The following is a 13,221-nucleotide window of genomic DNA, read 5'->3' on the forward strand; positions in this document are numbered from 1 at the left end:
AAGGGAAATGGTAGACTTTTTTCTCTTCCCTACTTTTAGGAAACAATGTGTAATGTGGAAGACATTAGTGCAGTGCTAGGAGCATGATACCTGGAGCCCGAAAGAGCCAGGCTTCAGTCCCACTTTCTCCATTTACTTGATACGAGAATTTAAGCAAGCTATGTGATGCTTTTAATTCTGTTTTTTAAATCTGTAAAACCTCTAGAGGATGTTATGCAGTGCCTAACAGGCCTGGCACATGGGGAGTGCCCAATCAATGGTGGTTTTTATTATGAACCATAAATAGAAAAATAAATGGTGGTCACCACGCCAGAAGAGAAGCTCCTAAATGCCCTTGGGAGGTGCCTTCAGACCCCGGGGCTTGATTTCGTGTGTCCTCATGCTTGTCTGATTTTTTTTTCTTTCTTTTTCTCTAAAGCAGTCTTGTAATGTATCATTGCTAGAATGCATTTTGGAATTTTTAAAATCAGTTAACTAAGGCCAAAGCCCTTTTCCTAAATCGGTAGTCGGGTGTTGCCTGCTTCCGCTGTCTATTTGTACACCTGTTTAAGCATTTTAAAGTCCACCCGAACATTTAAAATCATGAAAGCGAATTACTTTATGACTAAACAAAATTCCCTACCGGTGTTGTATATTTCTGCCAACAGCTGAATCCTCTAAGAGACAGAAAACCACCAGCTTCTCTAGTAATGCTATTGATGTGTCATGACTTATACCAGATCCCTCAGGCGAAAAGGAAGCACAGTGTTTATTTATTTTTTTTTAGGGGGGGAATATGATGAATTAAGCCAATAATATCCAACCTCTTGGCCAGAGAGAGATAAATTCTTTGTCCAAATTCACAGAAATAAGCCTGTTTCGGGACTGGAAAAGATTGATAAGTAATGCAAACTCATTTCTTAATTGAATTGATTTCTCTGGGGCGAGGGGTGTAATTGGTAATCAATACATATTGTTTGTTTGCTTTGTGGAATTGTTTCAAGCTGGGATACGGATGAGTCTGTGGTGTTAAAATAGAGGAAAGCTAATTTTCTTATACTGGGTTTGGCTTTAATCTTATTAGCCAGATGTTCTAACCATCAGAGCTAGCCAGTCAGATCAGGCCACAAATATCTCATTTGCAAATGCAATTGGATTGTGCACTGCATTCTTCAAAGGCCACTATTGGTATGGGGACAGAGGCACCTCTTGTCTGCATTTCGGGAGCATCGGTTGGCTCCCTGGTCTCACTGAGGTCAGAGGCGACACTGCCCATCGCGTTTGGCTCCAGCCCCTATGGTTAACCCTCACAATATTTGTAAACTCTAAGCTCAAGGGCCTGTTTTGGCCAGTGAAGGTGGTTAATCCTTTTGGCAGGCCATCCTGTGCTGCTGTTTCTGAGGCCCGGCTTGTTCATCCTTGTCTGTTAAAAGATCATTCAGAAAAATCCATCGCAGTTCCCCATTTTCAAAAAGCCTTTAGTTTTCCATCGTTTTCCTTTTGCAGCTTCGTCCATTTGCTCCATATTCAACCCCAAAGAAGCCAGGGTGGAATTGAGATGATAGGTTCAGAACAGCCTGGAGCTTGGAAGTTGTGATTATATTAGAGAATCTGTGGCTTTGAGTTTGCTTAGCTGTGAAATCTGGAGGTCTGTCCACACAGGGAAAGATTTATAGTGTCTGGCAGCGCTATGGCCCCAATAAGCTGTGATATTTTGATAAGGTGCTTGAGGAGATTGCTGGATACAGAGCAGTATAGGTTCCAGAAGGGTATAGGCAATGTTGAGTCCCCTTGGCTGAGAACTGCGGAATGTGTGCCCTGGGAGATCAGAAAATAAATGGTGGGCAGGACACGACAGCGTCCAGTTGGCTAAAAGAAGAAAATGAGGAAAAAAGGGAGAACTTGGCATATATTTGGTATTTGTGTCTGTTTTTCTCTCGAAATGGGCTGATGTGTTGGCAAGAAGCTTCTGGCTGTTGTCAGAGATATGAACATCTGTGCTCTTTTGCAGAAAACTGGGTTCTAAAGTGGTTGGTGGAAACTGTGTCACTGCCACTCACTCTGTCTCCTCCTGAAGGGAGTGAAGCCTCTACTGCTCAGAGTGTAGCTTTGAACAGGAGGATGTGGCTTCTGGCGCGCTACGTGGTGGAAGCAATTTTCCAGCCGTGGAGTCTAAGGCCGTCATTCAAGTGTTCACACTCGGGGCAAATCAGCTTTGCTTTCTTGGTTGGAAATAAGAAGGAAAGATGTCAAGTGAGCAAGGTAATTGTGACGCAGGCATGCAAAGAGAGCCATCAAGAGGTGTGGTGAATTCTTTGAAGCCTTTGCTAGTCACCTTAGTAAATGCTAAATGCTGTTGCGATGACCTTGACATAATGACAGCACAAAGAGAGTGTAGTTGTTGATGATTCCAAAGTCCAGGGCTGGTCAGTGGTCTCATCCTGGGCACCAGCATCCAGCCAGCACCTTACCCATCTTCCACTTGTCTTCCTTTGGCCAGAACCCAATCACAGGTGTGGCCAAATGCAGAGGACACTGGGAAATGTTGTTTAGCCGTGTGCTTGTGGAAGATGCAATTGGTTTATTGACCATACAGCATGGTCACTGTCACAGCCCTAGATACATACGGATCTACATTTTGTGGGGTCTGAAGCTTATGTCAGTTTGGGGCTCACTTTAGAAAATAACAACATTAGGTGCACGAGTAACTGTTTACTGCATTTAGAATGAGAATGGGAAGGGCTCAATCAAGTGAGAGGTTCTGCAGGTTAAGCGTCCTTAGCCTCACGGTAAATGTTTCCCTGTGACTAAGTGTCCGAATAGAAAACACGTTTCCCCCTTTTGCATCCTAACCAAACTGTCCTTCTTGGCCCCTCCAAGGAGCACGTGGTGCTGGCGAGGCTGGGCCAGGCCAGCTACTCACACTGCGCTGCAGAGTGAAAATTGCTGCAGGCTTTCTGGGGAGCCACTGGGCTGTGCAGGGAGAGTCCTCGGTCGCCCTGGGCTTTGCCTCAGGGGTCCTACCCCGTGGCCTCTGCGTGCCTGCCAGGGGCTGAGCACGTGGGCAAGGAGGCAGATCCGGAGTAATTTGAACCCACCCACCGTTTACTTCACATTCCTTTACTTTTCTGAACCGAAAGTTCCCTCCGTGTAGAAAACCAGCATAAATAGAGCACGGAACTCCGTGCTGGTATCAAGATTAGTTGGGGTAATGAATTAAAGGTGCTTAGCATCGTGCGTGGAACTTAGTAAAAGCTTAGCACATGTTATCTATGTTTTTAATTATCATTCACAGTAGGCAAAGATTTATGTTTGAAGATGTTCAATTTGCATTAGTCATAGGTAAAGAAAAAAAAAAGAAAATGTTCTAATTGTCCAATGACAGGTAAATGCCTGAATTATGTCTCCACACATGGACTGTGACAGTAATTCCAAATGATAAAACATTTTACGGAAAGAAAAATACATATAATATAACACATGAAAATAGAGTGATATAAAACACTGTGATCCGAATTATGTGACTAATGAGTAAATTAAAAGACACCGAAATTATGAAAATGTTAGCATTGCTCATCTCTGGATGATAGACAGATGACCTAACTTTGTTATCTTTATAGTTCTCTGCATCTCGCAAGTTGCATACAATTATTTTAATAATGATATTAGTGATCCTCCTTTGTAAATACTGTGTTCCCCGAAAATAAGACCTAGCCAGACAATCAGCTCTAATGTGTCGTTTGGAGCAAAAATTAGTATAAGACCCAGTAGAATTTTAACATAAGACTGGATATAATATAATATAATACCGGCTCTTATATTTATTTTTGCTCCAAAAGACACATTAGAGCTGATTGTCCGGCTGGGTCTCATTTTCGGGGAAACACAGTAGCAAGACTGCTTTAAATTTGTCTAATATTTTACTGCTTGGAAAGTGCTATCATACCACATTTGATCTTCACAACAACCCAGTGAGAACAAAGGAGAAAACAACTTACACTTTTAGTGGAAAAACATAAAACAAACTCACCCAACCACTAAAAACTTTTAATTTACTGAAATTTCCAGGTAGCGCAGTCACAGAAATCTCCATTTCCTTCCTCATGTTCCTCTAATTCATTCTGCTCTTTACCAAGCACTGTATCAAAGGTAAAAATACTACCCTCATCTCAATTAACGTAGTTTTGTATTTAGATTTTTAATTACGAGCATTTTAACAGTATTGGTTTGGATTATGTCTTCATGAAGTTCTAGAATAGAGCTTGGAACCCTAGCCTGGTTCTACTGGAAAATGGTTTCTGCATTTCAGCCATGGAGTTTGGAAATGTCCTTTGGGTCAGAGCCTGCCTACTTCCTGAGCCGTCCCTGTGCTCCCCACTGGGTCCACCCCTGCAGGCCCAGCTCTTGGGGCTCAGGGGTGGGGGTTGCCGGAGAAGTCTCTAGGACCATGGGGACTAGCACCTCCTAATCAGATCAGCCTGGATGCTCTTCTGCCTTGGCTGACTGGTGCTCTGTACTGGGCTTCTGTCTTGTTCCAAGGGCCGCAGTCCTTACCAGAGTACCCCCCTGAAAGCTGGGTCCTTGGCTTGTACCATCCCTCCTTCCTGCCTGACTGACCCTCTACTGCAGAAGCTGAAGTGAACCTCCCACCCCCAGCCTGTGACTGACAGGCTGTGTTCCATCCTGTCTTCTGACTACCTGTCTGTACCTGGGAATGTGGTGTGTTCCTAGATTCACCCTCCCCACGCTAGGTCCTCCCTGATGCTTCTCAGTCCAAGTCTGATCGGTAGATGCTGACCCTGTTACTTGAGCTGCCTCTCACGCATGCTTGGCACTGATACGCAGCAGGTACAGAATTCTGCTGCTGCAGCGCTTCCCTTCCAGCTACTGAAGCCGCCTCTCTCTTTGCTTGCAGCCTTGCTCACCCCTGGGGCCTGGTAAGATCCAATTCCAGGATCTGCAGTCTCCCAGGGGCCTTACCTACCTCACTGCAGTGAACTGGGCCAGGTCACCAGACACTGCGCTTGGAAAAGACAGTCTGTTTTGAAGTTGCTACCAGCTTGAAGGACAGAACTTCAAGCAGAACTGCAGGCTGCTGGAGGGGCTCAGAGTTGGGGGAGGCGGATGGATTGTGCTGAAGCTATACGTAGGGGTAGCATACTCTTATTTCAGCTTTGATAAAAAGTACCATTCGAGGCAGTTCATAATACGTATGTTGCACTTTCTGCTTGTAACAGTCTCAAGTCTGGAAAAGTATTGTGGAATGGAAGTTTTCATTTTGTTCTGTAACAGACAGGTCCCGGTAAGTGGAAAGTGTGGGAGGGGAAACCCGGAGTGGGTGGGAGTCTGGACCGCTGTGTTCGATTCCTAGGGCCGCTTTAACAAATTGCAGCAGACTGGGTGGCTTAAAACAGAAATGTGTTCCCCAACAGTTCTGGGTGGTTGGAGTGCAAGATCAAGATGCTGGCAGGAACTGGCTCTCTTGGAAGTCCCTAGGGGAGGCTCTTCCAGCTTCTGGGAGCTCCAGGCTTTTGTCAGCGTGTGCAGCTTTCTCTACTTCCATCTTCACATGATCTCCTTTTCGTGTCTCTGTCTTTGGAGGGTGATTTCCTCTTCTTATACGGACACCAGTCATCTTGGATTAACGTCCACCCTAATGACCGCATCTTAATTTGATGACATCAGCAGTGACCCTATTTCCAAGTAAGGTGACTTTCATGGATACCGGGGATTAGGCCTTCAGGGTAACTGTTTGGAAATCAGTTCACCTCCTAACAGCTGCCTACGACTCAGTCCTGCTGTACTCGCTTCTGGGGTGTGGCCAGCAGCAAGACTGCCTTGGGTTTCAGGTTCCTGGGCTATAAAGTGGAGATAATAATAGTGCCCTCTCACAGGATTGTTGGGAGAATTGAGTGAGATAATGCTTGGGATAGTATCTTCCTCATAGAAAGTGTGCAGTAGGGGTTAGGTTTTTTATGGCCGGTCACTTCCAGTCCTTAGATGTCACAAGCTACTTCCTGGAGAAATTGAGGAAGTGGAGGAGCCCGGTATTACAAGGTAATACTGGGGAAGCAGTGTTAACTCTTTCAGTGCTGCGACTCGTAGGCTTCTTCTGTGCACACATTTTGCTTCCAAGCTTCTTGTCAGCACTAATTTTGCTCTAATATTAGCTAGATTGAAATCTCTTATGCTGCCCTTTAAAGTGAATGCAAAGGAACCGTCTTGGGCAAGTTTTAGGGAATCTAGTCTTTGAGCTGAACTGAGCAAATGTATCTGTCTTTTTGCAGTCGTCCTGTAAGATATGTGGTTTGTGTGCCACTTGACTCCAGGGGCACAGTTCACATTGTGGTGAATGACATTGCTGCCAGGATTCCAGGGGGCACAGCCAGGGCCACTGTGGAACGAGCCCCAGGTTCCTTCCTAGGGTTCCAGGAAGTTGGGGTGTAGCAATGTGAAACTCGAACCATATTCTGCTGGTCTAATTATTCAATGGAAATGGGATTCCCAAGATTCTAAACCATAATCCATAGCTTTGAGGACTATAGATCTATTCGATTGTCCATCCGGGTAAAACCTAAGAGTGACTGTAGCCCAATGGCTGTTCTCCCGGCTTCTTCTTTATGAAGTTTGTGTCATCAGTTTTACAAACTTAGAAAAGAGATGCTACAAGTTGAAGGCCTGCATAAAGCTTAGCTTCAGCTTGAAGTCCAGTAAAGGACTTATTTATAGTTAGTTAACTTATTTCTGTTTCAAGTCAGTTGCAAATCTGAAAATGCAGGCTTAAATTTGCACATTCATTTAGTGGCGCTAATCATCTGAAATGCTGATTGCTAGAAAGATTGCAGATTTCATTAAGGGATATACTTTGAACTTGATTTTTGTGTGGGTCTGTTGATGTTCTGGGAATTTTGTTCTACGATGTGTTGAAGGTGTGCTATAACTCCTTGGTTTATGAGTTGTTGAGGTGCTATTTATTTTTATGGTACCCTACTTCTTCGCAAAGCAAATAATTAAGAAGTAATGTTTAACTTTAAGTGGGATCCATTTACTTTGTATTAAGAATTATTATTACTTTAATTTCCATTTCTTTTCCTTTGAAGCCCTGAGATATCTTTTGGAAGACCAACCTTGTCATGTATCTTTTCGTGTATTGATTATTTTCCTTTTCAATATTAGTTATTACAACCATAGCAGTGAACATTATTGCACATTTATTATGTGTCCGGCACTGTGCTAACTGGTTTAGATAGAGTGTTCTTATTACTTAATTTTTATATTAATAGTAGACTTTTAAATAGTGTCTGTTAGAACACACATTTTATAATGAGGATTTGAGGCCTGGGGAAGCACACTTGCCAAGGTTACCCATTTTAAGTGGTGGGGTTTGTGTTTGCACCCAAATATTCTGACTTGGAATACCAGGCCCCTCAACTCTACACGGTTGATAGTGCAGACAGAAGCACATCTCTGCTTTGGAGGGGAGAGTGTGGATGCTTTCAAGAACTTGTCAGTGATTCAACAGGCCTCTGTGCATTTGGGGCCAGTGGATCAGTTCCCTTTACGTAATCTGCTTTGTTCAGGTGGACACCGAGCTAATTTGCACAGGCAATAGAGCGGGGGATATCCCAAGAGAGCTCTGGGTTGCACGAGAAATTAGCCTGGAATTAAGAAATCCACAGGCTTCCTGCATAGATAACCTCTAGAATTGTTGGCTCAGTTGTTACCAAGATGAAAACGATTGCCCGAACTATGTGTTTCAGAGCAAAGGATGTTATTTGGGTTTAAAATAAAAATAATTATTGTAATTATTAGTAGTGTAAAAATAATAGTGCAAAAATAATTGCAAGGTCAAATCAACTTAGATAATTAGTTTAAAACGTTAGATAATTTTTTAAAAAAAATTTATTTCAGAAATTTCTCATGGCCTTTACTATGACAATGTGTGTTGCAATCTCTATGAGAAAAAATAAAAGGGGAGTATTGTTTCCGGAATGTGCCTGACAATTGTTGGCTTATTTATCTGTTCTTTATTTGTTCTGGCAGATAAGGTTGGATGTATGGCACCCAGGCAGTGTGTTAGAATTTTCCAGTGTAGCAGTGAGAATGACTTTGTAAGTGACAGAAGACACAGTGCTGAGTGGCGTAAACAATACAAGCTTGTATAGTGAAAAGGCTAGAGGTGTAGTGCGCTATAGAATTAATTAGTTTGATTCCGTCACTCCCGAAGTCATTTAGGATTTGGTTTCTTTTTGTTTTTCTCTCTCTGCCAGAATTGAAGTTTGGAGCTGGACCTGGGGCACTCCCCTAGCAAATGCGCAGGGTACTGGTCAAAGAATGCCAGATCAAAAATCCGATAATTTTTAGGAAGAGCGAAAGGGGAGCATGGATTCTTGAGTGGTGGTGCATTCTGGCAAGTGATCTGGACACACATCTCTTAACTTAATGCAGATATTAATCCCCTCTCTTTTTAATTTTGTATGTGTTGATATTCTACATGCAACGTACAGATATTGTCTATCGTTGCCTCTAAATGCAGTAATATTTTCCAGCAGGGTACTCAGAGGTACCATATGCGTATTTCAGTTTCCCATATACCAATCTCATAGACCTGATGAGATATTAGCGTTGGCTGCTCACATCCAAGAAAGTTTTTGTTTTTTAAATTTTCTTAGCAAACTGAAAGCCATCATATCATAGCCATTCATTGCTCTGTGAGTCATCTTTACACTTCATGTTATTTTGATATAAAAGTACCCCAGTGGAAGACATTGACTTGTCTGAATTTATCCTTTCCCATCACTGCTTGCAGGTTTCTCCTCACTTCTGAAGGGTGTTTTACTGAGTGAACTGGCTGGGGCTGTAGACAGCAAGAAAAAAAGAGAACGAAGGGCTGTAAGTTTGCATGTCATGCAGATACTTGTTTTTGACCACGGGGATTTCTTGTGAGAAGTGAGAAATGCCTTGGGACAACTTGGTCCTTTTGGTGGCTGCCCTGTTTACCATGTGGTACCAGCTGGTATTTTCTTCTGTTGTTCAGTATTTGACAGAATGCCTACAATGTGTGAGGTATTTTGTGTGGATTCTAAGTTTGTCAAGACTTTCTTTTGAAATGCAGCCTTTCTGGTCTTTGGGTCTCTGGTCAGGGAGATGAGCAAGCACACAAATAACTAATACAAAGAATCAAGTGTGAAGGGCAGCTCAGGAAAAGGCCTAGGGGGCTGAAAGGAGTGTGACACTCCCCGGGGAGATGAGGTGTCACGTGTGGCTGGGAGAAGGTTGAAGAATGGGGACTTCCACCAGAGGAAGTGTTAGTTAAAGGATAAATAATCTAGTTTGGCTAGAGCCTAAATACTGTGAGCCTAAATACTGTTAAAAAAGAAAAAAAAATTAGTCGAGTTACTTCTTGTACCAGTGATTTATTGTTGTATAAGAAATGGCTCCCAAACTTCAGGGCTAAACCAATAATAAATGTTTATTATCTTGCGTCGTTTACTGGGTCAGGAATCCAGGAGCAGCTTGGCTGGGTGGCCTGACCCAGGACCTCTCCTAAGGTTGTAGTCAGACGTCAGCTGGCCATCTGAAGGGCCGACCAGAGTGTCCAAGGTGGCCCATTCACATGGCTGGTCTGTTGTGGGTGCTCGTGCTTTGACATGCTGGCCGGCCTCCCCCAGAGCAAAATTTGAGATAGAAACAGTCACGTGGCAGCTGTATCTTTTTGATGGTCCAGTCTTGGAAATCACATAGCTTCATTTCTTAAACATTCTCTGCGTTAGAAAAGGCCAGTCTAAGGGGACGGGGAACTAGGAGTCACCTTTTAAAGGGAGGCGTGTCAGAGAATGTGCGCACATATGTTAAAACCTATACTGTTCTCAAAAAAAAAAAAATGACAGAAGCAAAAGCAATCGTTGCATTGCAGTGGTTTTTCTTTAGTTGTTTGTATGCAGTATTTACTAATATTAATTGGCATGCTAGACTATTTTGATTGGTAGGCTATGATATAAATAAGGTCGTGAGTGTATTTTCATCTACGGTACTAGCTCTTTAAAAGAAAATTTGGTAACCTACTCCAAAGGTATCTTGCAGGAGAAACTCACTGCATAAAATAGATCCAGCAGAAGTGCCTGCTGCTGAGGTGGTGGGGGATAGTCCCCCTCAACATCCAGGACAGCCCACGAACACCTTGGACCCTGAGAATTCAGCTCCATATGAAAGCCATGCCATGGATCCATCCAGTTCTTTGGATTTTCTTGGAGAATTCAGTTTGTTCTTTTGAAGAACTCTCCTCTATCCAAGGGTCTAGAATTGAGTTGTAAAATGTATTCTAATCCTAAGAATTATTTTCCGTAATTTAAAAACATGGTTGAGCCTTGGCACCAAATGATGGTATTGTTTCTTTCAGAACCTTTGATTGGTGGGTGGAGGTGGGCGTTGGCTGAGAGTGAGAAAGAAGACTTTAATTTGAATAGATGTTTCCCTCTAAAGAGCATGTGTTAGCTGAATGCATACTTGGGACTGTGGCTACAGCAGTGAAAGAAGCAAGCCACCCTTCACTGTGATATCAAAACTCAAGCCATCCGTGATCCTGTAACCTCAAACTGTCACAATATTACTGCTGGAGTGGGAGGCAAAGTTCTGAGAAATGGAGAATGTGTGTGCTTTTGTATGAGTGCTTTTGATAATTACCAGAAGTAACAGGGGAAATTTTTATGAACCAGATGAGGAAAAATTGCTCATTCGTTATATGAATGTTAGTTTCCCCAACATAGCAATATGCTGCTAAGTTCCCCCCCACCCCGAAAAAAAGCCATTTCGGTAGACTGCATGCATGAAACGAGACCCTTTAATATAATAGAGAAGTTGGAAAAGCAGAGTACATTACTTTTCTCTAATTTAACACATTTAAAAGGCAATAGCCAACAAAATTAAATTTTATTTAAAGAATTTTGAGGATAAAAAGCATGAAGATACTAATTTTTCTCCAGGATCACTTTCCACTTTTATTGCTGCTACAATCTACTCTACCCACTTGTTCCTGGAAAAAAAAAACCTGCAGGGGTTTCTTTTTAAAATAAAGAAGTGCTGTAGTAGATGCAGAAAGCTTAGAAGAAACCAGGAGTTGGCTGGTGAATGAAAGAAAGGAGCCTTTATTTATTTTATTTTTACAAAGAAGTGTGTATGGAAGATTATTGTTCTTTGAATTCACCCATTAGCAATCCCTATTAATACCTGTGGGGTTCCCCATTTAGAATATTGCTAAAGTAGAATTAGTTGCTGCGTCTCCATAATTATTTCTTAAAATGGTTTTCTAAGAGCCAGTGAAATGCGTGCTGCTTCTTGTTCCTACTTCCTCTTCCCGCTGTTCCAGGCTTTATTACGAAAATGTAGACGTGGGAGTAAAGCCCCAGCTCTTACTGAGAAGAGGGCCTGGCCTGGAGTGGCATCAGCAAACATTAAGTCCCTTCCTCCTCCTCTCATCCTCAGGTGTTCTGCTCTGACCCCAGCACCCAGTTAGGAAGGGTGCCCAAAAGTGTCAAAGTAGATGCCTTAGAAGACGCATCTTTTTTTTTTTTTTTTTTTTTTTTCAGTCAGCAAAAAATCTTTTCTGGTTCTTCCCTTTGCTGCTTCTCTGTTTCTCTCCCAGCATGCAACCCACTGTTTCTTATTTCTTCACCAACATGAATCAGGCTGCCTTCTTTGAAGGCTGGCAGGCCCGATGATAGGATCTCATTTCTGTAATTGTATTAGTTTCTTCTTGTGTGAATGAAGAAAGTTTTTATAAACCTGGACTATTGTTCATTCTGTTTTTATCCCTATATGTCATCCATCCATCCATCCATCCATCCATCCATCCATCCATCCATTCATTCATTCATTCAGCATAACATTCATCGGGGGCCCTCTATGTAGTGTGTGTGTATGTGGGGGGGGGGCATGGGACATGGAGGTGATTGTGACCTAGGCCTCTAGCCCTCTGTCCCTGCCTTTTAGTCACTAAGTCTGATGGTGAGCTGGAGAGGTAGACCTATCAACAAGTCTGTACATCTCTAATAAGCACTTACTGAACTCCTGCTGTGTGCCAGGAACTGAATCAAACTTGATGTAGATACCAGGTTTTTCTAAACTCGATCCTTGCTTTCAAGGAGTCCATGGTTTCGTACAGGAAATAAACATATTTAATTTAGCCAAAATTTAGAGAGCTTTCTATGCGTCAGTCACTAAACTGCTATAATTGGGAAGTTCACATTTACTTTCATGTTAATTATATGAAGTAAGCCCTCTGTACACAAAGAAAGTAAAGAGCTTTGGAGTTCTAGTAATTGGCGTAGGGATTGCAGAGGAAGTGGAAAGCAGAATAATAGTTCATGGATCTGACTTGGAGTCCGATTTGATTCATCTGGGTTTGGATCTGGCTCCATTACTTAGTGGCTGTGATTTTGGGGTGGGGAGTTAATTAGTTTGCAAGATTCAGTTTCCCCATCTAGACTGTATTTGTTTAAGATGGCCAAACCAATATCTTTCATGTCACATGTCCTTACAAGGTCACTTGGACAGTCTTCTCTTCTCGTGATAAGGTTTACGTCCCTTCTCTTTGATCTTGAGTGGAATGTGGTGACCACTTTGACCCACAGGTACAGCAGAAGTGGTGCTATGTAACTTGCAAAGTTAGATCATGAAAGTGCTATGCACCTCCATTTTGCTCGGCGGTGTTCCTGCCTATGAGCCAGCCACCATGCTGTGAGGAAGCCCAAGCTGCCCAAGCAGGAATGACCCAAGTGGGAGGGATCGAAGCCCCTCACCTGTAGGCAGGGCTGAGCGCCCAGCTGACCACTCGAACAACTTCTCAGTCCTCTGAGTGAGCCATCTTGAAAGTGGACCCTGCAGCAAGCCCAGCGTGAATTGCCCTGGCTGACCCCACATGGAACACCCATCAGCCATGCCCACTCAACCCTGCTGGACTGTAGTTTCATGAGTACAATAAATGATGGGCATTGTTTGAAGCCACTGCATTTTGGGATGGTTTGTTACACAGCAGTAAGTAGCCAGGACATTTGCCGTATAAAGTTGCTATGAGGATTCAGGGAAATGGTGCATAGAACACACCACAAAACTAATGCTTCACTGGTGATAGCTCTTGTCATTATTGTCACTAGTTGAGAAGATACTTTGTGGAAATCAGCATTAGTTCAGAGTGAGGTCACAACGTCAAGTTCCCCATGTGAACTTCTGGTATCCAGTATGTTT

The 13,221-nt window shown here is 42.9% G+C and overlaps 1 protein-coding gene across 5 annotated transcripts in view; it reads left to right on the plus strand.

Moving 5' to 3' along the window:
- Positions 1 to 13,221, plus strand: part of ELMO1 (engulfment and cell motility 1) — a 479,853-nt gene that overhangs the window by 23,053 nt on the left and 443,579 nt on the right. Inside the window, exon 1 of one of the 5 annotated variants that reach the window (XM_033088367.1) lies at positions 5,086 to 5,281. The exons of the other annotated variants lie outside the window; for them this stretch is intronic. The gene's annotated coding sequence lies outside the window, so the exon portion shown is untranslated. Of the gene's footprint in view, positions 1 to 5,085; positions 5,282 to 13,221 lie in introns of those variants that run through there. 5 annotated transcript variants of the gene reach the window in all.

This window comes from Rhinolophus ferrumequinum, chromosome 20 (genome assembly GCF_004115265.2).
Source record: "Rhinolophus ferrumequinum isolate MPI-CBG mRhiFer1 chromosome 20, mRhiFer1_v1.p, whole genome shotgun sequence".
Taxonomy (NCBI): Eukaryota; Metazoa; Chordata; class Mammalia; order Chiroptera; family Rhinolophidae; genus Rhinolophus; species Rhinolophus ferrumequinum.